Source organism: Pinus tabuliformis, chromosome 7 (assembly GCF_031772625.1).
Source record: "Pinus tabuliformis cultivar Carrire ecotype Pingquan chromosome 7, CPIR1, whole genome shotgun sequence".
Taxonomy (NCBI): domain Eukaryota; kingdom Viridiplantae; phylum Streptophyta; class Pinopsida; order Pinales; family Pinaceae; genus Pinus; species Pinus tabuliformis.
The window spans coordinates 1,565,942,828-1,565,967,443 of NC_142293.1; the positions used below are offsets into that span (position 1 = coordinate 1,565,942,828).

Here is a 24,616-nt window from a genome sequence, read left to right on the forward strand (position 1 = left end):
CTAACTCCAATCATGACCCTTATGTAGTTAGAGCCTATGGGCCTGAGTCTTGCCTTCCCATTTTGGAACAAAACTTCAAACCCCTTATGCTCAATCGTTGAGACATATATCACATTATATCTGAGTCCTAATACAAATTGTACATCCTAGACTCACATCACTTGTCTTGACTCCATCCTGAATGACACAACACTTGATCCTTTGAGCTTGTTTTGACTCTTGTCTCCTAACACCATGTGCAACTTTGAGTCCCACTCAGCTAGAGTCTCGAACACCTTTTGTGACCCTGTCATATGCTTTGACGCTCCATTGTCCACATACAATGCAGCATCATTGATGGTATGCTGTGAGAAATGAGAGACAAAATCAAAGCCCTCCTTTTCCAACCAAATGGAGATATCATCTATCTCGACAGAAGTGGAAACACCGATGACCTACTTCCCTTTCTTCTTCTTGTCATCTCCCTACTTCTTGATCATTGTATATCTTGTCGAAAAATGACCCATCTTGCCATAGTTTAAACACTTTATTTTGCTCATTTCCTTCTTCTAATTTCCCTTCATTCATGATGCAAGTGCCACATCATCATCTGAAGCCTTCTTCTTCGAATGAAGATCCTCATCTCGCAACTCGTCCTAAATGAAGTCATCCCACATATTATTCTAGTCTGGCAACTTCTCTCTAACAACGATCCCCTTGATGAAGGGATTCCATTCCTCGGTGAACCCTTTCAAATTAATCCTCACCATATCAGAATTTGAAATAGTCACACCGATGGTGGCAAGTTCATCTTAAACTTGTGACAACCTCGTTAGATAGGAAGTCACCCATTCACCCCGAATCATCTTAGTGGACTTCAAATTATCCTCCAATACCAATATATGGTTCTCATTCTTATTCTAGAACAAATTTTGAAGAGTTGTTGCCACTCTTAGAGAAAACCCTCGGGTTGAGGAGAAGGGTTAGTGCCTAGGATATCTTAGAGTCTCTTGTAGATAAATCATTATTGCTCAAGAGTTGAAAATATAAAAGTATTTGCATTTGGTTCAATAATCGTACTCAGAGACCAAACACATTACACACATTGACAACATTTTGTTCCAAAGAAGTAAAGTTCAACCATGGTGGCCTACACACAAATAATGAAGCTTGTTTATCCATTTTAGTATAGGTGAGGGAAGAGATAAAGAAAGAAATCTGGTGCAGAGTACTAAAAGTAAAATCTTGTGTACTAAACTTCAGCAGAATAATGTATAGACAAAGGAATTGAAATTAGAAACCATGGAACACATTTTAAGGCTTTCAATCTTTTATAGGTACCATCTGCCATAACATGACATAGAAAAACCTGACATACAAGATTGAGTTACATCAGCTACAATTACACTATTTATAAGAGGAAAGAAACACATACGAAAATGATAAACTGAGACAGGAACACATACTTCACATATCAATTCTTGGAATCACCAAAGTTTTCTTCATTAGTCTTTCATAACATCATACATGTCATTTAGTCTCAAAACTTTTAAAACTTGCAAAGATATTGCAGTCTCTAGAATAGAAAATCGAACCGTGACAAATGAGTTCCTCTTCCCTTTTATAGGGAGAGTCCTAACAAAAATAGCTACAAAAATATATCCTAGTGCGACAATTGTCTAAACTAATCAGTTGTGCGAGTGTGCCAAAGGCCTAACTGTTTTAATCATTACATAACAACTTGATTCTTTCTTGAAAATAAAATATATACAAAATTGCCAAAATGGCAGAGATATGACATGATTTTGGATCACAAAAGATCTTCAATGTTACCTCACTTGATCCTTTGAAGTGGACCCATGGTCCATTATCCACCTTTGCCAATATTTTTGAAGATTAAGGAGTATCGACAACTCGGGAGGGGAATGAGGTTTGATTTATGTCTGACTACTATAGATAGTCTACTGTAACAGTGGTAGCATCTGAGTGCAGACATTGGTAAGTGATTTCAAAACCAACCAATTGGCGTGGGGTTTGACCAGAAAGTGCCAATTGGATTCGAGATCAATTTTGCTCAGTTGGTTAACCCTCTCTGTGAACTTAGCCCTCTATTCAAGCCAATTCCTAAGAAGGCTCTCCACATTTGGAAGGGAATCTTCGGGATAGTTGGAGATTTGATTCAATTCAAGTAAGGAATAATTAATGGATTCCACCAAGGCATTTTACATCTCTCGTGCATCACCGATGAGGTTTTTACTGATTGTATCCGAAATTTCCATCCTTTAAGGATAACTGAGTTATGCATTACATCAATTTTAGGAAATTCAGGTTTCCTCCTCTCGACACTGTATTTCCATTCCAACATTTCATTTAGGTCCTTAGATTCACCAAAATATGAAATCATCTCCATTATCTCATCAGTCAGAGAATTTCCCAGCCTGCATTGTTCCTGAATCAAATTAAGCTTCTCATAGAACAATCGTTTCTTCCTCTGTAGTCATTCATTTAATTCATGGGCCTCTTGCTTGAAATCCTTCAACTTAAGTGTCCCCCCCATGGAGGAATCTTATGACACCAGAATTTATGGCCATTTTCTTTGCTAATCCATCTGGATCATAGAACCTGGTTGGAATGGTGGCTAAATTTAATACTTCCATAGGTCAGAGCTCCTTTTAGCGTGTCTGTAATTTTCCAAAGAGAAAATACCAAAAGGCAGAGGGAATTGAGGCCAGACCTTCTTATTGGATTATTTCAATGATCTGGTAATCCCATGGCCAACTGTTTGCTATGCTACATGTTTGCATAACAGCTTGTCAGAAGCATAGAGTGGTAAGTCACGTGGGGGTGTACGGCTGCCTAAGACTCTGATATAGGTGAAAGACTCTTCACCAAACCAATTCCCAATCATTCCTAAGATATTACATAGCTTGTTGAGACATTATGGGGGGCTTGGTTTCAAATATAATTTCATAAATTGGAATAATAACATTGTGACAAATTTGATAGAAATGACCAAAATAATTGGTCTCCCAGAGTACATCGTGGTAAATGTGGATTGGTGTGGGATCATATATATTCCACTTCCATCCCATGGATAGAAAATCAAGGAAATAACAAAGGGAGTCCATTACATAGGCTCACATATAGAAGAGGGGTTTTTTTCTCTGAGACACTGCGGGAAGAGCGAAAAGATAACATGTGTTTGGCCAGGTTATTGGATAATATAGTGGCTCAGTTGAACATGTACCCCTCAGAAGCCTAATCAATTAGAGGGACCCAACCTTGAGGTAATTTAGAGACACTTGGAAATGAGTGTAGCTTGCAAAGCATGGAAACGACTTGACTGAAAGGAGAATTTATGGAGCACTTAGCATCTTGATCCTTCTTGTGCATGTTTGAGTCACTCCTCCAATCTTTAATTGAATCAGTTAGATCTTCGTGCTTTTTATAGAAGTCCTCCACAGACTCCTTTTCATAGACACATTGAGGGTCTAGTAAGTGGTACTTCTCCCGAAAGGTCGGTGCTAAAAATAGACCAATTGTGGTGCCCTTCTGGGTGTGGAACTTCCTCTCCATGATATCCATTGTTTCAATAACCCATTTGACCATGTTTGTGTAAGGCAGAATGTGAGGCCTCACTACAATTCTGTGCAAGAAATAATTGGTTTCATCCTGTGGAGTTGCTTCTGAGGTGGGGGTTTGATCGACGACAATGACTTTCCTAACGGTCACCCGGGGACCTTCATCTTCAAAATATTTGTAAATTGCCTCTCGGGTGACATGCATGATAAGTGGGTATACTCACCACTATATTAAAACAGCTAAAGAAGCTTCACTATTTGTGTGTAGGCCACCATGGTCGGACTTTACTTCTTTGGAACAAAATTTTGTCAATGTGTGCAATGTGTTTGGTCTCTTAGTACGATTATTGAACTAGATACGAATCCTTTTATATTTTAAACTCTTGAGGAATAATGATTTATCTACAAGAGACTCTAAGATGACATAGGCACTGACCCTTCTCTTGAACCTGAGGGTTGTCTTTAGGTGCGACAATAAGAGTCGTCCACATCTCATGTGTGGAGTGCTTCCCGGAAAAATGAGGTATTAAGGAGTCCTTCACACCATTTATGATGATGAATCTTGCCTTTGTATCCAATTCCTTGTATAATTCCAACTCCTTGGGGTCTGTTGGATTCTTCATCTCTTTCTTAGTGAATTTCCAGATTCTATTTACCTGCAAGACTAACTTGATCCTTTCCTTCCATGGACTATAGTTGGAAAATGCTTCCAACCTATCCTCATACCAGAGACCAAACTACAACTTCAACATTGTAGTGAGCCCTTCACCTACAATGTTACTAACTCCCTCTTAAGTTGTACTTCGTTGTGCACACCCTGATTCACTGTCCCTTCAAAGTAGCTCAAACATGTTCTAATACCATATTATTGTTCCACAATCCTGGTGTCTAGGATATAATTTTAAATCACTGACACTACCAAACCAAGAATCAAAATAAATCTATTTTGCACAACGAAATAATATACAACAGTAAATCTACTAGTGCATAAAATATACTCAAATATGTACAATAACCCAACTTTCGTATATTAATCCAACTGAATAATACAACGGTATAGGGTTCCCATACCAAGGGCAATGACCCTCAAATATCCATTAGTACAAGAATACAAAATACAAGATACTTTGATGGTCTAATTGATGTAGTCGACTATCACAACTTCTTTGTCATATCTTGTATACTGCGGGTCCTTTGCTTCCGTTTGGCAGCACCTACCTCTATCAATGCCCCAAGTCCATTTGGCTGCTGACTCTCGGCTATCCAATCTGCCGTCTAGTTGATCCTAAGTCCATCTACAACCAACACATAGGTTCTTCACACTCACTAGTTGCTCCTTCTTCCTTCAAGGCAACAACACTTCAAGACTTCTGCCCACTACTACTCCTTAGCTCTTTTGGGACTTTTGTTCCTACTATAGTCTTCTTGCACTACTCCAATGAAGACTAACATAGGGAAAGAGGGTTGCCACCTGTCATCATTGAATGTTGCTTCTCCAACAATAAACACGACTTCTCAACAACTGCTTATGGCTGGCCAAAAGTTGAGCTCCAACAAACTTTCACTCCTAGCAGGCAAGTTTCCTTCCTTACACTACACTTAGGGTTCACACTTGGGCACTTTTACACTGTGCTCCAATAGATCTCAAATGCATAATACAACTGTCCACACTAGGACCTCATCCATCTAGCATCCAACTCAACATAAACACATCAAATCATACCTCGCAACTAATCCTTGTAGCTGTACTATAAAAACATGTGCAATCGTTTCTATTGTTTTGTGAAAACCTGCACAATCCTCATGACTATTTAGGGAAAACCTGAGTGTTGAAGTTTCTAAGTTTACTTAGTTTAGAAACCCTTTATGCACTTTTTCTGATTTATTCCTACCTACTTGTTACTTTTCTTTAACAAGTTATTTACAAAGTAAATACTGAAAATAAACACCAGTGCATGCTCAACATATTACAAATCAACAACTAAAAGAAACAATAACAAACACACCACATGACACCATTATTTTTGGACCAATGTCCCCTGAAAACCCAATGTGGGAAAACTGGTATAGCTACCTGAGGGTTTTCTTATTAAGCAATATCAGAGTACAATATGGGTGCCGAAACTATCCTACCCAATAGAGAATTTCCTTAGCACCTATACCTCACAGTTTGAGAGAAAGCTCATGGCTGAAATGCCGGAAAACCCTTCCGGCAGCTCCTCAACACAAACCTACTCCTGCAACCCCAACGTCTACCCAATCTGGATTGCGTCATCTCCTCTCTGTCTCACGCTGGCCTTGTGTCAGCCTTTCTAGGCCTGCATCAGCCCCAGGAGGCCCTGCGTCAACTCTGGGAGCCTCTGTGTCAGCTGCGCTAGCCCCTCTGGTAATTTGCACAACATTTGGCTGCCTCTGCGTGAGCCCTTGTTGGCTCTACATCAGCCTCCTTGGCTGCTGTGCTGCTCTCCCAACACAATCTCCGCCTTCTCTATTTCTCTATACTTAATGCCCCTCAGCTTCTCTCCCGATCACTGATTCTACCTCTCTTAGAAAACCCCTCTCTAGAGAATAGAATGACCGATCATCTGGTGTGTTCTCCAAGTGACCCTCAAGCATCCTCTTATACTTTTCCTGTTAACATATCAACAGCCAAGATTAAGTCCCTAATCAACGGCTAAGATTAGATCTGGCTTGATCCATGTATTTTGGACCATTCTAACACAGATTCATATTAATACACATTAATATTTTATTTTCCCTAAGTTTAGACTTAGGGACTCCATTAAAAATATTAATTATTTTAATATCTCCTGATCTGTTTAGAATCTGTCAAAACCCTTTATGGGTATTGGAGATCTCATGTTCCCCAACATCTCCACCAAATTTTGTGGCTAGAGCACATTCGATGCTACCCCAAATCAACATTCCCTCTTAGCGAGGGTTGTGCTCTAGCAATACTCCTCACTGAGTATTACTCTGATCATTCGGCATCGGTACCTGTGCTGATGCTAGGCCTTTCTGCCCACCATCCTCTGCACTCCTGCCTCCTATACTACTGTCCATGGTTCTGCGACTGCCACTGCTGCATTTGTACGACAACTTGTTGCACTAAAAATTGTCACCTTGACATTCTGCCATCTGTGTGAGTTCATTACCACTCATACTTGCCTCCTTTGCAAGTCTAAAGCATCAGTTCCTCATATCAAGCCTTGAAAACAAGAGAAAAGCCCTCAAGTCTTTAAAACTATGGTTTCACAATTTCTCTTTGTCTTACCTGCGGTCCCGCACCTAATGGTCAAGTCTCATGCGCACCTAACCGCACTGTCTTTGTATTAAGGGTGCAGATCCCTGTAAAAGTTAAAAAGGCATGAGTACATTCTGAAAAACTCACTTTTAGTCATTTCTAGAAGCTTCTGGAAGGAATCTTGAGGTGGTAAGTTTGCTCTCTTAAGGTTCATGCATCCCATACCTTAAGGAGCAAACCCCTTGATGTGAGGAGCTTATCCCTTTGAAGGAGGATTCTATCCCTTCATAGGTGGACCTATAACCTACTCCTCTACACTATAAAAAGAAGCATTGGGCTGTGTCAGGTGGAAAGAGTCGATAGTGCGGACACAACCAACCTCCCTAGGAGCCTAAGACTCTCTAGTGACAAACAAGACAAACAAGAGCAATCCTTCTCTAAACATGCATTTACTATATAAGAAATCAAGTGTTTAGATCCTACCTGTAATCCAACGCTGTTGTAGCAGTCCAGCCTCACTGATCCGGATGAACTCCTCCTTCACTTTTGAAACCTGCATCCACTAACAATCAAACGATTAAATAACACTTGATAATCTCATAGAATAAAACATATTTAACACATAGACCAAGGAGTACATGAAACAACTCATAAATAACAAGTTATTGAGAAGAATGGACCCATTTGCATTAATAGGAAACAAAAGGAACAATTACAACCTGAGCCTTGGTGTTGTGCAAGTCCCTCCCAGGGTCCATCAAGAGTTTTCCTTTACTTTGACAAAGCTCACCCACTTCCAAATAGAACAAGCAAAGATGGCAATCTCTCCTCACAAGCTTCTAAATGGGAGTCCTAATTCCAGCAGCATCTACCCTTAGAAATGTTTAGCTTCCAACCTCCCCTCCTTCTGGCCCAATGCCTGTATTTATAGTGCTCTAGAGGAAGTTATTCAGGTCCACCATCAATGGGATAATCCCCTCTTTGGATGGGATAGCTCCCTTATTGATGGGATAAGTTCCTCTTTGGTAGGGGTACATGAACCATCTGGAGGCGCTCAATACACGTCGAACAACCTTCTAGAATGCTCTAGAAATGACCACAAGTAACTTTTTAAAGATGAAACTTGCGCATTTTGACCTTTACAGGGGTACGCACCTGCCCCTTTACATACAGAGCGTACAAGTACGCAGCTTTTGTGAACATTGGGTGCGTACCCGCAGGTAAGGTTGAGAGAACCTGCGTACCCAGAGATAAATACATTTACAAAGACTTTCTCTCTTTTTGGAGTTTGACATGGAGAGCAGAGGCATAAGACTTGCCTAAGAGGATAGCATGACTGTTGATAGAGCCATACTAACTGTAAATAGCCATGGTGACATTTTTTAGTGTAACAGATTGCCCCCTAAAGTGCGAAGCCTGTAATAGATTAGGGTTTTGTATTATCTAGGAAGGGTGAAGCGCTTTATCATTTCAAGGATTATCTCATGGAGAGCCTGGTCAGAACCTGCAATTTTCAACACAAAATACATGTATAAGATTATATCATCACTGAGGTAGGCATTCCCATACTCAGATCAAAACTTTAACTAACAGACTAACTACTCTGATACAGGAATGATCTTGCAGTACATCATAATCATAGACTTTTGTAGACACAGTATGGGCGCAGCCATCTGTTTATGATTAGTCTACTTAGATAATGAATACAAAAATCCTCGCAGCCTGGATGGTGGAAACTAGATCCAGGGTCTTCATTTCTGCTTCCCGAATTGGTACGATTCTAGCCATGCGAATAAATGAGTTGATGTCGAACATGGTAGAAACCACTTGATTAGCAGTCAATGATGTAAACTGTTAACAAGTGTGAGAGAAACCACCAGTAATGTCAATGGTTCTCAAAGTACCCAGTACAATCCATGAGATGTGAATGAATGAGTTGATGTCGAACATTTCACGGAATCCTTCGATCGAAAGTCAATGATGTAAACTGACGTCAAAGGCGAGAAACCTGCCATTGATGCATGCAGACTTCAAGGTACTGACGATTTCTAAGTCATCTCTCTAGATAATGTGTTGATGTCGATAGAAAGCGACCCGTTGCAGGCAAGCCCACAACACGAAATCATTTGTTCAAGTTGAAGAAATGTTGTTGTAAGGACTGACTCAGGGATGGTCAAATGGATGACAAGTATTTTGCAGATGAAAATTTTGCTTGCAGACCTCTTGAACACATAACGACACAACAGATGGCTTGGTGATAAACGACTCAAAGTTAATCCCCAGAACCCGGCTGAAGACTTTCAAAGTGGTTTGATCAACTGTGAGGTAAAGGATTTCCAAACCCAGGTGAATGAAAAGTGTCGTGCCCAAGAGTGGTAATAGAGTTTCTTCTGAGACAAAAGATAACAAATAGGCTCATTCTTCTCTCTTTTCCCCCACCATTTCTGGCAAGTACCTCTTTATTTTTAACAAGCTTGAGGAGGATAACATATGCTTGATTATAAGCTCATCCTTCGGATGAGTCCAACCTAGTTTTGATTCGAACCCTAGGAAGGAGTGGTTCGTTCCTGTTTGTAATTGAACAGGTCCTTTACTGTGAAATTTTAACGAGCCCAGTATAGGAGAAACTCGGCGTTTTTCAATTTTAGAGAGTCTGAAAAACTTAAGAAGACTCCGAGTTGAACTTTTTCGTAAATTTGTGTCCCCCAAGTCCGAAAAAGTATAAAATAATACCTGGGAGAACCGCTTGATCTTGCGACCAAGGAGTACTTTCATGATTAGTGTCTCTGACCTGAAAAGTAAAAAGCGATCAAGGACATGTCGTTTTATTTCCGTGTCGAGTTTGAAACGACAAAAACCCGGCAATCTTTTCCTGATTTTACGGTCAGAAAAGAGCTATAAGGGGACCGTCTCTTAATTCCGTTTTAACGAGTGTAAAAGAAACGCTCGGCGATCTTTTCATTTTTTAGGAGTCAGAAAAGAGCTTAAAAGATGACTCTGACGTGAAAAATGATAATTTACCCTAAAGTCCCTTTGTCCTGCACAGAAACAACACATTACTCATACCTGTTTAAGATGGGCAAAAATTCATCGAAAATGTCCTTTCATGGTGAAAAATAAACAAATCTAGCATTTATTTATCCAAAAAACCTATAAAAAGACTTCTTACCATGTCATTTTTACCATTTTACTGTTGAGGTTGAGAAAAGGGCTTTTGACAAGAAACTTCCCGTGGAGATTGCGGAGAATCCGACCGTCAGAATCGAACGCCGTTTCACCAGGTATTCTACAACACCCCTCTCTTGTTTTTCATCCGTTTAGAATCTAGTTTTAAGTTTTTATTTGTTTTTTTTTTTTGGGAGCATTGGGGTTTCAAAATGCGCCCTTCGGGGTACGCAGGTCATGCACTGCTGACCTGCGTACCCCGATATTTTCCCAATGGGAAAATTACGGGGTGTACGCACCCGTCCTTAAGGGAACCTGCGTACCGGCGCTCTGTCTCTAAAGGCCGGGGTGCGTACCCCGCAAAACACAATTTGAAACCCTTGGCCCTCCAAAATAAACCAAATTTTTTAAATTTTATGGATTCTCACTGATGTTTTATGATGTGCAGGGAGCACACCATGCTTGATTGGCGTGAAAGAGAGCACGAGGATGTTGATTTGGCCGCGATAGGTCATCAACCTTCCATTGATGCATTAAAAGCATGCGGACTGTACAAATACTGGGCCATACCTGGCATGAGGGGCCAAGTGCCTTTTCTTGAGTGGCTGGTTGAAAGGTGGAACATTCAGGAGCAATGTTTCTACATCGGAGAGCACCAGCTCGAGATAGAGCCCTCCGACATATATTTTCTCACTGGCTTGCCTAACAGGGGCGAGCAACTTTCTCTATTCGGGACTAGGCCGGGTGGCCAATCCCTTGCTAGTCTCCGACTAGAGTGGTGCAACAACCAAAACCATGAGAAGGGGATAGAAATCAAATACATATCCCGACCTGAACTTATGGTGATAGCCTTTACTGTTACCAGACTTTGCGGCGCGGCCGCTTTGCACCAAGCCACCGGGTCCCAAATGCGGATGGCTATAGACTGTTTCCATGGCACCATTTTCAACTGGTGTGATGCTGTGTTGGCTAATTTGAAGGGCCAACTAACCAGGGCAAAGAGAGGACAACTGAAGACCTTTGGATATGGGCCTATAGTTGTCAGCTTTGCCCTAGAGAGAGTTCCAATGCTGGTCCCCCAGCATCTTACAGTTCCAGTTGGGGCGCCTCGGGAGCCTAAGTTGACGAGATGGGTTGCGGTAATGGCCCGGCATCCTGATGAGGGCGCAGCAGTTGTTCGATTTCCTGATGGTTACTTTCACTGGCTAGAGAGCCAGGTCTTTGCTATTCAGGACTTTCCTTATGCCGGAATGGATTTTCGGAATGATCCGGACATGGTTCTTCCACAGGGAGAACAGTGGGACGACAGAGGTATTTCATTTTTCACGAGTTTTCAAATTATATATTTTTTTGTTTGTTTGTTTGTTTTTATATATATAGCCTCAAACTGACAGTACAAATTTTCAAAATGCAGATGTAGGTCCACGGCGTCCAGCCAACCTCCGGGCTTTTGAGAGGAGAGTACCAGCTGTACCAGCACCAGTCCCACAGGATGCGGCCGCAGAGACCTTAGCCGAGCTGGAACAGGATCTAGAGCGTCTGACGGCGGATATACCAGAGACCACCATAGATGACATTCCCATTCGACTTCAGCGCTATGTGGTCGCAGTCCCAGGACCTTTTAGGAGGTTCTTGTGTAGGGTAGCGCGGGCAGTGGTCTCGTATAGAGAGCACCACCAGTGATTGGCTAGTCGCTTTTGTAGACACATATGACATTTTTGGTTTTTTGTACTTATCATTTTTGCCGATCATAAGGTGTTTTTCAACCTATGATCGAAGACGATGTATATTTTTTGACACACTCCTATCTATATATATATATCATTATTACCGGCTCATTTTGTTTAACATATGTGATGAAATGTTTTTAAATTTACTTGCATGATTATCGTAAATGTCTGTCCAACATTCGAGAAGCAATTGCATCTGCTAATGTATTTAAAGACCTTGGAATATGCTGATATTCAATGTAATCAAATTCACGTTCCAAGAGACGCACTCTCCAAAACAACCTTAATAACACAGGATTTCTAATGGCATATACTCTATTAAGCTGTAATACAACAAGTTCAGAATCTAACCTCACTATCAAACGTCGAATTCCAAATGAAATAGATTCAGATAATAATTCAACCACTGCACTGTATTCTGCAATGTTGTTCGTCGTTTGACCGAGGCTTACCCCATGCATAGAAACTAACTCGTCAGAGGACGAATAGATAACCCAAGCTGCGGAAGAGATATTCCGTGTACTACGACAAGCACCATCAGCAAATCCAATGTATGTTTGGAGAGGCGTCGACATCTGCAATATCAAGAGTAAAACCAAGATAAGCCAGAATAACGACTAAAAACACACTTTCTAAGCTAAGCACACTATCTAAACTAACAAACATACTAGCTAGAAAGAAAACCTAACCTAACTAAAAATTCTCCATACCCACCATTTAAGCATAATACCTCTTTAGGTAAAGTCCATTTCTGGGTTTACCCAAAGAGTCCCCATCAAAATCTACCAGCTCATAGGCCCCTTTTGCTAGCTTTCGCTTTACAATGTAGGGTCCATGCCACATAGGAACGAATTTTCCAGCACCTAGCTTATCGTTAGCTTGATCATATAATAGCACTAGGTCTCCCTCCGAAAAACTTCGAGGGGTTACATTTCTATCATACTGAGCTTTCATTCGCTTCGCGTGAGTCTCGATTGCCAATGCAGCGTCACGTCGAGTCTCATCTAATTGAGCTAAGTATAACAAACGTTTCTCCTCTTCGGAAGTAGCTGGGAGTAATTCGACAGCCATTTGAAGTGATGGGATTTCGCATTCAATGGGTAACACAGCTTCCAAGCCATAAACTAGCTGGAAAGGAGTGAACCCTGTTGAAGTTTTCACTGAGGTTCGGTATGCCCATAGCGCTGAAAATAACATGTTGTGCCAATTCGACCGATGAATACCAATGGTTCGTCGGATCATGATAACCAGAACTTTGTTGATAGACTCAACCAAACCGTTGGCTTGCGGATAATAAGGAGTAGAGCTATCGTGGCGCAAACCAAGCTGGCTTGTAAGCTCAGTCATCATGATGTTTCGAAAATGGCTCCCATGGTCAGTGATGATTGCTTGTGGGACACCAAACCTAGTTATAATATGATTGAATACGAAAACTGCAGCTGTTTTGCCGCTTGCGTCGAATGTAGGCATCGCCTCGGCCCATTTAGTAAAATAATCAACCGCGAGGATGATATACGCATGCCCCCCGGCCGAGTGAGGGTTACAAGTAATAAAATCGATACCCCATTTGGCGAATGGACCAACGACAATTATAGGATGGAGAGGAGCAGGTGGTGCGCGCATCTTGCGATCAAACACTTGACAGTTGTGGCACTTCCGGACTGCAATGATACAATCTTTAAACATGGACGGCCAGAAATAGCCAGCGCGCAACACCTTCTGAGCTGTGGCATACCCAGACATATGACCGCCACATGCTCCAGAGTGACAATCATTCAAAACCCTCTCAGCCTCTTCGTGAGTTAAGCAACGTCGAAAAACTAAGTCTGCCCCCCGGCGATAAAGTGTATCTCCAATAATCTTGTATTGCTGGGATTGAAACCGAATTTTTCGACGTTCCGACTTTGAAGCTTCAGGCCGAAAGGTTTGGGTTTGGAGATAGATGATTATATCCCCGTACCACGGATCTAAAGTACTGATAAGAAACAAAGATTCGTCCGCAATGGACTCCTCTGCCACAGTTTCTGTGTCAGCATGTGGGAAATCACACATCAATTCCGCAAAAACTAAGGATTTCTTAGACTTGGACTTCTCAAACTCCAAGTCGAACTCTTGCAGGATAACGATCCATTTAGAGTACTTGCCCCCTAGCAGTTGTTTTGTCAAAATATAAATCATAGGGTTGCAATCTGAAATAACTGTAGTTTTACGGAGAAGAATGTAGTGACGAAAACGCTGGACAGCTTGAACGGCTGCCAGGGCCAATTTCTCCACATGCGAATATTTTAGCTCAGTGGGATTTAATGTCCTACTAAGATAATATATCACATGTTCTGCTCCGAATTCATCTTCTTGAACTAACACCATTCCAATGGTGGAATGCGAAGCTGCGAGGTATAAGAAGTAGTCCTGGTTGTAGTTGGGAGGATGCAACAACGGTGCATGGGTCAACGCGTGTTTAAGTGCATCAAAAGATTGTTGGGCAATCTCATCCCAAGCGTTCTGTTTCAACAACCGTGTAAAACCTTTAGTGACCTCGGCGTAGTTTGGAATGAATCGGCGTAAAAAGTTCGCTTTCCCTTGCAAACTTTGGAGTTGGCGCAAACTCGAAGGAGGAGGCAATTTGATGATAGCTTCGACCTTCGAGGGATCGACACGAATGCCAGCTTTTGAAACAACAAATCCCAGCAATCGACCCGTCTCTATACAGAAAACACACTTGTGGGGATTCAACCGAATTCGATAATGCCTACACCTCATAAAGATTGCTCGTAAGTGGACAAGGTGATCAGCTCGGTGTAAAGAATGAGCAGGCAAATCATCGAGGTACGGTTGCACAATGTGCTTGATGTCATGAAATGCATAAGACATCGCCCGTTGAAAAGTGGCCCCGGCATTCTTAAGCCCAAAAGGTAATTTGCAATAAGCAAATGTCCCCCATGGACAAATGAATGCCGTTTTTGGTTGGTCGGCAGGTAGAATATTGATTTGATTATAGCCCGAAAAACCATCCATGAAGGAAAACATTTCACTTCCGGCACAATCATCAATAATTTGATCGATATAGGGTGTAGGATAGTTGTCTTTTGGACAAGCTCGATTTATATCCCTATAGTCGATACAGATTCTTATTGTTCCTTGTTTCTTGTTGACCGGAACAATATTCGATACCCAATCCGTTAACGGGATTGGATAAATGAAACCTGCTTTCAACAGCTTTTCGACTTCTGCTTTAATTGCAGCCGCTTTCTGAGGGTGAATCTGACGCAACCGTTGCCGGACGGGTTTAGCGTCCGGGTAGGTCTTTATTTCATGAACAACAATGGCAGGATCGATTCCCGGCATTTCCTCGTAAGACCAGGCAAACACATCGCGGAATTCTTGGAATAGGGCCTTGTAAGTTTGGATTTCATCTTCTGTACATGAGGCACCTATATGAATGTTTTCCTCAATTCCGGGCTTCACTGAAATATCAATGGGAATAGTGCGAGAAATATTCCCTAAATTCAACTCTGAATCAGAATGTTTCGTTGGATTCTGAGCGTCTTTGACATATTCAGCGGTAAAGATAGATGAAAAATCATTTTCAAAAACATCATCCTTAGGTAAAAACGAAGATCTGTGATGAAGATCTTCCCATGGTAGATCGTCTACACTTAGGATTTCGCGAAGTTGCTCGTCAGATGACACGACTTCGGGAAACGCTATCCGTTCTAAGGTTGATGTGAAAAGTGATTCTTCACTGACCACATTCATTTGGTCGATTTGGGTTGAATGCGAGTCGGTAAAAGACATGACAGCTTCATAAGCAATTTCATATGGACTCAAAGGCATAGCATCACCGAATGAGTCTATCTCAGATTCAGATGGGACAATCCAAGGATCATCATAAATAATGTTGTCTGATGTAATCATATGAATTGATGCAAATGAAGGGTCTGCGTTGATTGGAGGGAAAGGAAAAGTTCCCAGTAAACCGGAATCTTTAACTAAACCTACGCCAACGTCCCTATAAGGGATTGTCGTCTTACCGACATGCTGGATACTCTCTGAAGAGGCTGGGTCGGATGAAAAGTATGTCAGCTGATCAATGGTCACGATCTTACCGTTATATGGAAACTTTATTACTCTGAAGACCGATGAAACGATTGCTGTCATAGCATATGACCAACTTCGACCCAAAAGAAGGTTGTAGTCTAGAGGGGCATCAACCACCTCCACATCCAGACTAACGGTTTTACCTTCTACCCCTATAGGCAATTCCTGTAGAATACCAAACGGACGGAACCCACGGCCATCAAAGGCCTTAAGGATGGTCGGGGATTGGTTCAACGAAGGAGAACCAAGCGATCTCCAACATTGAATCGACATAATACACGTAGAAGCTCCCTCATCAATTACAGTCCGATGAATAGGGCTGTTTTTGACTATCACTGGAATTTGGAAAGCCATTTGATGGGGTAGACGCGGTGTACTATTTTCTAGATCGAAGATTATCAGGTTCGGGTCCTGAACATCAACAGCTCCGATAGCCGACAAAAGTAATTTTCGTTGTGCTGGGCATGATTGCAGCACTTCTAAAGCCGACATTGCTGAGGGTGAAACAGCTAAGTCCTCAACAATGTTGTAATTCTGGGCCGCTCTCGCATGTGGATTGAAAGCAGACCTTCGAAGTACACCCTTGGCGGGTGGTTTAATTACTAAGTCCGGGTTAGGTTTTTCGATCTGTAGTGGATCGGAACCAGGAGCTGAGGTTGATGGATTAGAATGAGAAGATTCTGCTTCTTTACCATCAACAGGATTCTTACTACCATAATCTTGCGATCGAGTCGCAATCCGCACATGAGACATCATCAAAATGGGTTCTTCACTGGCAGTCGAGGAAGAACCTATCATCTTACTCTCCTGCTTTGGAAATGGATCTTTTAACACAGCAGGAGTGGGAGAACCTTTGACTATTTTCACAACCTCGGCCCGATGAGGGCAATCTCTTGTAAAATGATCCTCTTCACAAATAAGACAAGGATATCGAGGTTTGCGCTTTTCTTCATTGGTTTTCGACTTTTCTGTTTTCTCCTTCGGAGCCTTGTCTGCTTTAGCCTTCTTCTTTCCTTTCTTCTTTCCACCGTTTTTTGATTTGGCCGTAGATGACTCTACAGCGTGAATATCGGCGGAAAGTTCAGGAGAAGACTCTCCTGTCGGGGAATCAGGCAAAGTGATTATAGGAGTAGTTGAAGCCTTGGAAGACTTCTTCTTACTCTTTGTATTCACGATACCAATCATACCATCAGCGGCATGAGATCCCGAAGGAGCAGCAGCGATTTGATTCGATTTTGGAGATCTGGAATCTTCTCGTGTAACGTACCCGACTGAGTATAAACTAAGTCAAGGTACTGCGCCTGAGCAATGACTTGCTCCTCAGTAACTACTCCGGCCTTAGCTACATCTTCAGTAATCTTCGGTAATAATGATTTAACAAACCATTCAGCTAAGATTTGGTCCGGGATAAAAACTTTCACTAACCTTCTTCGACGTCTCCACTCATGAATGTGATCAGAAATATACGTGGACGTTGATTGTTTTAGTGAAGTTAATAACTCCGTGCCGTTATCGTATCTGACCGGCAACTGAAAGTGAGTTAAGAATGAAGTAGCTAACTGGCTGAAATTGTAAAAAGAGGCCCGTGGTAACTCAATGTACCACTTGGCCGCGAGACCAATGAGTGTACGCTGGAAAAGACGTAAGCGGATCGAATCATCCGAGATAGAATTTGAAGCACACCAGAGGTGGTAAGTCATCACATGATTGGACGGATCCTCTCCAGACTTACCTTCGAACTTGGGTATATCACTGGGCAACTTATTTGGCATTGGCGGCCAGAACGGAAGATATTGAATTGGATCGTTCGTTAGGCGCGTCAAGTCTAGTAAATCCAAAGTTGCGATAAACGGTAACTGCCGGTTAGGATCTCTAAAACTCTGGGTCACAAGACCAGTCCCAGGAGGAGGATATCCAGGATAACTAGGAACAGGAGTCGCATTAGGGATATTATATCCTCCTGGAAAACCAGGATTAACCGGACCATACTGGGGTTGTTGAGGTTGTTGATAAGTGTACCCAGGATACGGTTGATACTGGTAAACCGGCTGTTGGACAGCTTGCCCATGTTGGTACTGTCCCTGGTACGGTTGTTGAACAAATTGAGGTTGAGTAGTGACAACCGTACTTATACCAGGTTGACCTGTAGGCATCTGGACCGTGGTTTGAATCGTAGATCCAGACAACGGTAAAGATGTCTGAGGAGTGGTTACAGAGACAGTAGAAACCGGAGCTGTCGATACTCCAGAAGTAAGTGCAGCAGATGTAGCGGTAGTTGCAGCAGCCGTTTGAGATGGAGTACTAGGTGCAATTGGCGGCTGAGTAACTACCGAAGTTACAGAAGTTTGCACATTTGACTGGACAGGTTGCGGTTGCTGGGGTGGACCAGAAACCACGGGTTGTCCAGCTTGAGGTACCAACTGTATACTTGGCTGCATCACCTGTTGACCCTGTGATGGATCCCACACTAACATTCCGGGGTATTGACCCGTAACAGGTTGAGGATACTGAGATCCATAACCGGATTGAGGATAGGATTGATAATTGAAAGGTGCAGTTCCCATACCTTGAACATATGACTGACCTTGAGGTTGATAAGCTTGACTTGAGTATTGACCTTGAGGTTGATAACCTTGAGGTAAATACGGATACTGGGGTTGACCTTGACCTTGAGGTTGATACCTTGAGGTTGATACCCTTGGGGTTGATACCCTTGAGGTAAATATTGATACTGAGGTTGACCCTGGGGTACATATTGAGGCTGGGGTTGACCTTGAGGCATGTATTGCACCATAGGTACATACTGACCTTGAGGTTGCCCCCCAGACACGATTTGTGTACCTTGAGGTTGCCCCCCAGGCGTTAACTGAGGCTGCCCCCCAGGCGGTAATTGGCCACCTTGAGGTTGGGAAACGGGAACTGAACCTGACATCATGTAAATGTCTCCTACACCCAATGGTATATTACCATTGTTTCCAGCTAATAACCCATGATCAACGGGTTGAGGAGATGCCCCCGCAAAGGTACCAGAAAGTGATTGATACCCGGTGGGAACAGAAGGACCGCCGTGTAAGAAAGATTCAGGAGTTTGAGTAAACACGGACGACTGACCAGACATATTTACAGGAGTATAAATACCTCCAGGTGGAAAGGGAGTACGAGGTGTAGAAAAACCTACCCCTGAGTTGTCTAAATAATTGGTTAACGAAAGGTACCAAGTAGTACTTCTAGGAGGACTGTAAAAGATAGATTCACGCTCCCTGAGCTCAATAGTAAGTTGATCTTCGAGGTTAGAGATGCCTATTTCTTCCTCTGGAGCAAGTTCTTCGATAGCAATCAGACCAGTAGGAAGATTTTCGGTGATAACTCGTTCTACTCTTGGTGAATCTGGAACACTAGAAGTCAGAGTAACAGGTTCAGATATTTCAGGTTCTTCGCCTGTATCACTAGTAGACGAAAAACTACCAACAAGCTCAGAAACTGTAACAGCTTCGGGATTATAACCTGTCTCTAGACTTTGGTAATCTGGATGGACTACCAAGGAAGATTCTCCTTCTTCAGGTGAACCTACTCTACTGCCACTAGGAGGAGTTACAAGGACCTTCAAACCTTCTAGATTACTGGGGTCGTCTCGAGGAGGTTCACCCCTAAGTCTACGGGATCTTCTCAACAATTCGGCCACAGAAACAACTTCAGGAGACTGGCCCCGAAGTCTACGGGACTGTCTCGGTAATTCCGCCACAGCTAAAAACTTTTAACTACTACACACGAAAACAAAGTAAAATCTCAAATCAAAACCACCTAAAGTCTCTAAAGAACCAAACAAATTTGAATCACACGCCTAAAGAATCTAGGGCGTCAAACCAAGCACAAACAGTAGCCTTCCAGACCGAAAACGCTAGTTGGAGATGAAACCCAACATCGCCGGATTCAGTACAGAAGTGGCGGGTGGAACAGTTACCCCGGCAACCTGCTTAATGAATAGACCGGCACAAGTTCCTCCACTTTAACCGTCTCGAGTGAAGTGAACCCCCCGGAAAATCCAAGTGAGTCTAGCCGACATCTGCTCCAGGTACAGTGGGATCTTCCCTCCACCGTCACCTCGGTAGAATCCTAAAGATAATGGTCACTAAGGTTACCAACCGCAACAAATGCACCTGGGGGAACAGTCTACACTCCGACAGCACGCAAGGGCAGAGTATCAAGCTCAATCCCCTTGCCGGTTCCTTGACAATAATCCAAGGTTTACCGACAAGTGACCCCTGGCTCCTCGACAATGGTTAATCCGAGGTTTACCGTTTGTAATACGTGCGTGTCTGGCGTCGTTCCCAACGAGGGAGGATTGATCCCCTCACTGGTTCGGACACGAGCTCGTGCTTCTCCTTTAAGAGGAGCTTTCCCAGAGTACAAATGAGACAATTGGATTTATTCTATCACAAGATAAGCTACTTGTTTGGTTTTGTTGTCTTGGAGAGTTAATTACTCTCCTACTCCAAGACACTAGCCTGATCTAAATTGGTGTTTCAGAGCCCTAGTAAATAAAAGTTACTACGTTGATTTTACTTTAAGCGTTAATTTTATGGCTTTTCTTAAAGACAAAAGGTAGCGGAAATGAAACCAATGGTGTGTAGACTCGACCCAAACCACTACAAAGATGCACCTAAGATGATTTACGCTACTTTTCTCTTTCAATGAAATTCCTAACTAAGAGAGTTGGAAAATGCAAATTTTATAGAAAACAACTTTCTTAGTAAAGACAATCAAAGAAACAATTCTCTTTATCTTTTCAAGCATACAAACATGACCACTCCTTACGTGCACGAAAAACTCTTTTTCTTTCAAAACCCTTCAAAGCTACTTGAAACAAAACTTTTCAAAGGAGATGTTTTTGTATTTTCTCTTATTTAATAAAGCATATAAATCTATTTTAACGAAAATCAATCTCAAAAGTTATAAAATCTATGAAAACTTGACTCACAAGCAAATCAAAAAGAAATTTACTCTAAGCAAATCTAACGAGGCAAAAGCCTACAAAGATGATTCTAGGTTGTTTTACTTGACCAAAATCAAGCCAAGGACCAGCTAATGCAGAATCAAAAGACCAGTCAAAACAAAACTCAAATCTTTTTGTTCTTTTTGTAAAATGGAATTCAATACTCAATCAACAAGTACTTCGAAATTTGCCAAAGAGACAACTCAAAGGTAAGTTGCTCTCACAGGTAGACTTTATGACAGGTCCGACTTCTAAGAAGGCTGACAAAACCAGAGAGATCTAAGGCTTGACAACTTCTACCGCCAAAGTCACTACAAGACCTACTCAAAAATCAAACCCTAGGGCTTAAAGTTCTATGAAATCCACTAAAACACTCAATGCTATCGAAACAAGTTCAGGTGAAGATCTTTGACAAGAGACTAATGGATCTGGGCAATAAAAACTAAGAAAAAGCAAAATCTAAGAGAAAAAATGCAAAAAATGGAAATTTCTTAATTTTTAGCAGGGTACGCAGGCAACCTGTTAAGCCAGGTGCGGGCCCGCTCTGTGCACAAAGAAACAGTGCGTACAAGTACGCACTGTGCAATACTCAGATGGTGCGTACTACTGAAAAAACCAAGAAAAACTAAATTCAATCTAACCCTAAGCTAACCCACCCAAAAACAAAGTCACAGAGCCAAAAACCAGAAAATAAATGACTTTTCTCAGATCAAAGTTGCATACAAAGGAAAAGACTTTCACATCAATGGAATCCCCAGCGGAGTCGCCATTTTGTCAGGCGGAAAGAGTCGATAGTGCGGACACAACCAACCTCCCTAGGAGCCTAAGACTCTCTAGTGACAAACAAGACAAACAAGAGCAATCCTTCTCTAAACATGCATTTACTATATAAGAAATCAAGTGTTTAGATCCTACCTGTAATCCAACGCTGTTGTAGCAGTCCAGCCTCACTGATCCGGATGAGCTCCTCCTTCACTTTTGAAACCTGCATCCACTAACAATCAAACGATTAAATAGCACTTGATAATCTCATAGAATAAAACATATTTAACACATAGACCAAGGAGTACATGAAACAACTCATAAATAACAAGTTATTGAGAAGAATGGACTCATTTGCATTAATAGGAAACAAAAGGAACAATTACAACCTGAGCCTTGGTGTTGTGCAAGTCCCTCCCAGGGTCCATCAAGAGTTCTCCTTTACTTTGACAAAGCTCACCCACTTCCAAATAGAACAAGCAAAGATGGCAATCTCTCCTCACAAGCTTCTAAATGGGAGTCCTAATTCCAGCAGCATCTACCCTTAGAAATGTTTAGCTTCCAACCTCCCCTCCTTCTGGCCCAATGCCTGTATTTATAGTGCTCTAGAGGAAGTTATTCAGGTCCACCATCAATGGGATAATCCCCTCTTTGGATGGGATAGCTCCCTTATTGATGGGATAAGTTCCTCTTTGGTAGGGGTACATGAACCATCTGGAGGCGCTCAATACACGTCGAACAACCTTCTAGAATGCTCTAGAAATGACCACAAGTAACTTTTTAAAGATGAAACTTGCGCATTTTGACCTTTACAGGGGTACGCACCTGCCCCTTTACATACAGAGCGTACAAGTACGCAGCTTTTGTGAACATTGGGTGCGTACCCGCAGGTAAGGTTGAGAGAACCTGCGTACCCAGAGATAAATACATTTACAAAGACTTTCTCTCTTTTTGGAGTTTGACATGGAGAGCAGAGGCATAAGACTTGCCTAAGAGGATAGCATGACTGTTGATAGAGCCATACTAACTGTAAATAGCCATGGTGACATTTTTTAGTGTAACAGGCTGGTTACTTGGGAGGTTAGAAGCTGAATATTTTTGAGGTGAAATGCTACTGGAACTTAGTCTTCTTTAGTTGAGTTTTTATGAGGAGAGATTACATACCTCTAAGATCTCATTTGGAAAAGTGCAAGGCTTGTCAAAGTAAAGGAAATTCTTGTTTCGGACCCCAGGAAGAGCTTGTTCAACATCAAGGCTGAAAAGGTTGTAAGGTTCTTCTACTTCAAAGTTAATACAAATAAGTTTGTTTTTCTTAATAAGCTGTTGATTGATGGTTTATTTTATGGATTCCTTGATCACCATAATAGACATGATTTATGATATTTTCTATGCAGGTGCTATTTAATGTTTGCTTGTTTGTGATTGCAGGTCTTAAAAGATAACTCTTTCGAACGATTGGAGGGTAACTCTTTCAAACGATTGAAGGATGACTACTACGAACAAGCGTTGGATCTAAGGTAGGATATATATATATTTTTTTTCTGAATGCGACTAATTCTATTATCATACAAAACAGAGATACATATAGAGTACAGTGGGCAAGGCTAAGAAGTTTTGCCAATCAGCCCTTTCCTTGCCCTGATTCCAGTTCCAAAATTGAGCAGATTCAAAATTGGAATTTGATGCTTGACCACTGAAGACACATTGACATGACACATAGAATCTGAATAGACACCAGGGCCATAGACTGACCCGGACAAAGACAGACAGACACCTGAACAATTACATCCGACACATGAATAATTACATCCGACACATTGACAAAGATGTAGATGCCGCTTGGCAGAGTCATACACAGAAAACCCAAGAAAACAGCTGAGGTTACCGGGAGCGAGTTCATTCGTCATCGGTGGTCTGGGGCGCCTCTTCGACTCGGCACCCGAAATGGAGAGAATCTTTGGAGTCTGAGAGCTGGATGACCGCGTCAGGGCTCCCTTCCTGTGCTGGCCTGCTTGGACCAGCAAGCGCTGAAGGGCCGGTAGCATAGACGCAATTAGTAGCTGGGCTCGCAAGGTCAGATCCGAGCTTACGTCCAGGGGCCAAACAACTGGTTCCTACCCCAACCGGAAGGCACGCAATGGGGGATTCCTCTCTTCTGGAGCGCTGCCCATCCGGTAAAGGCTCTGCCTCTGTGTTTTGAGAAACGCCAGGCTCAATCGTAATGGAAACAACCAGAGTAGAATTAGCTTGAGGGCAGGGGAGCCGATACCTGAGCGTGGGGAGCTCCATCTGACCCTCCTCTGAACATGGGCTTCTGCTATCATAACCACCATCCTCCTCATTGCTGCCTTGGTACCTCTGAGGCATTGACGTTACTTCAATGGAGGAGGAGGGCAAATTGTGGTCTTGCCGCTGCGTGAAGGCCCTGCCTCTGGTTCCTCCTTGTCTGCTGCCCATACGCGGCCTCTCCCTCGGCATTTCTGAATTTTCCAGTTGCAGCCTTACACAAGCACCCGGAGCTCCTCCCGCTATGAAGACAAACTCAATCTCAGCACAGTTGCAGGGTGTGCTCGTTCCTTGCCCTGAAACCGGCGGAGCGCACTTCAAATCCTCACTCTCGTTCCCCTCTGAGCGGAGCAGGGCCTCAACACATTGCTCTCCCATGTTCCTCTGCAAACCGAGCACTCTCCCATTTAATCGCTCCACTGCATCGATCGCCATGCCCCTCGCGCGAGCTGAGAAGACAGGCATTAATGCATTCGGCTGTCGAATTTCATGCGGGTTAATATCTCGCCTCGCATGGTACCCCTTGACAACGCGGGCTTGCCACCTGCCCACGTGATGGCTAACGCCATCAACACATAGCCGCTGCACCCGCATCCGGGAGATCTAAGGTAGGATATTAACACCTTTATAGTATTTATTTATATATCGCATATGTCTAGAGAAAGATAGGTTTGTTTGTCCATTTGTTGCTAGACTACCTTCTGATACTAGGGAGATTGGTCTTGTCCGCAAGATCGATTTATCCGGCCAACAAATTTGCGACTTCGCTGGGGATTGA

General features: G+C 42.5%; 1 pseudogene; it reads right to left on the minus strand.

Moving 5' to 3' along the window:
* Positions 1-23,404, minus strand: part of LOC149254034 (villin-4 pseudogene) — a 49,819-nt pseudogene extending 26,415 nt beyond the window's left edge.
* Between the last annotated feature and the right edge of the window lie 1,212 nt (positions 23,405-24,616).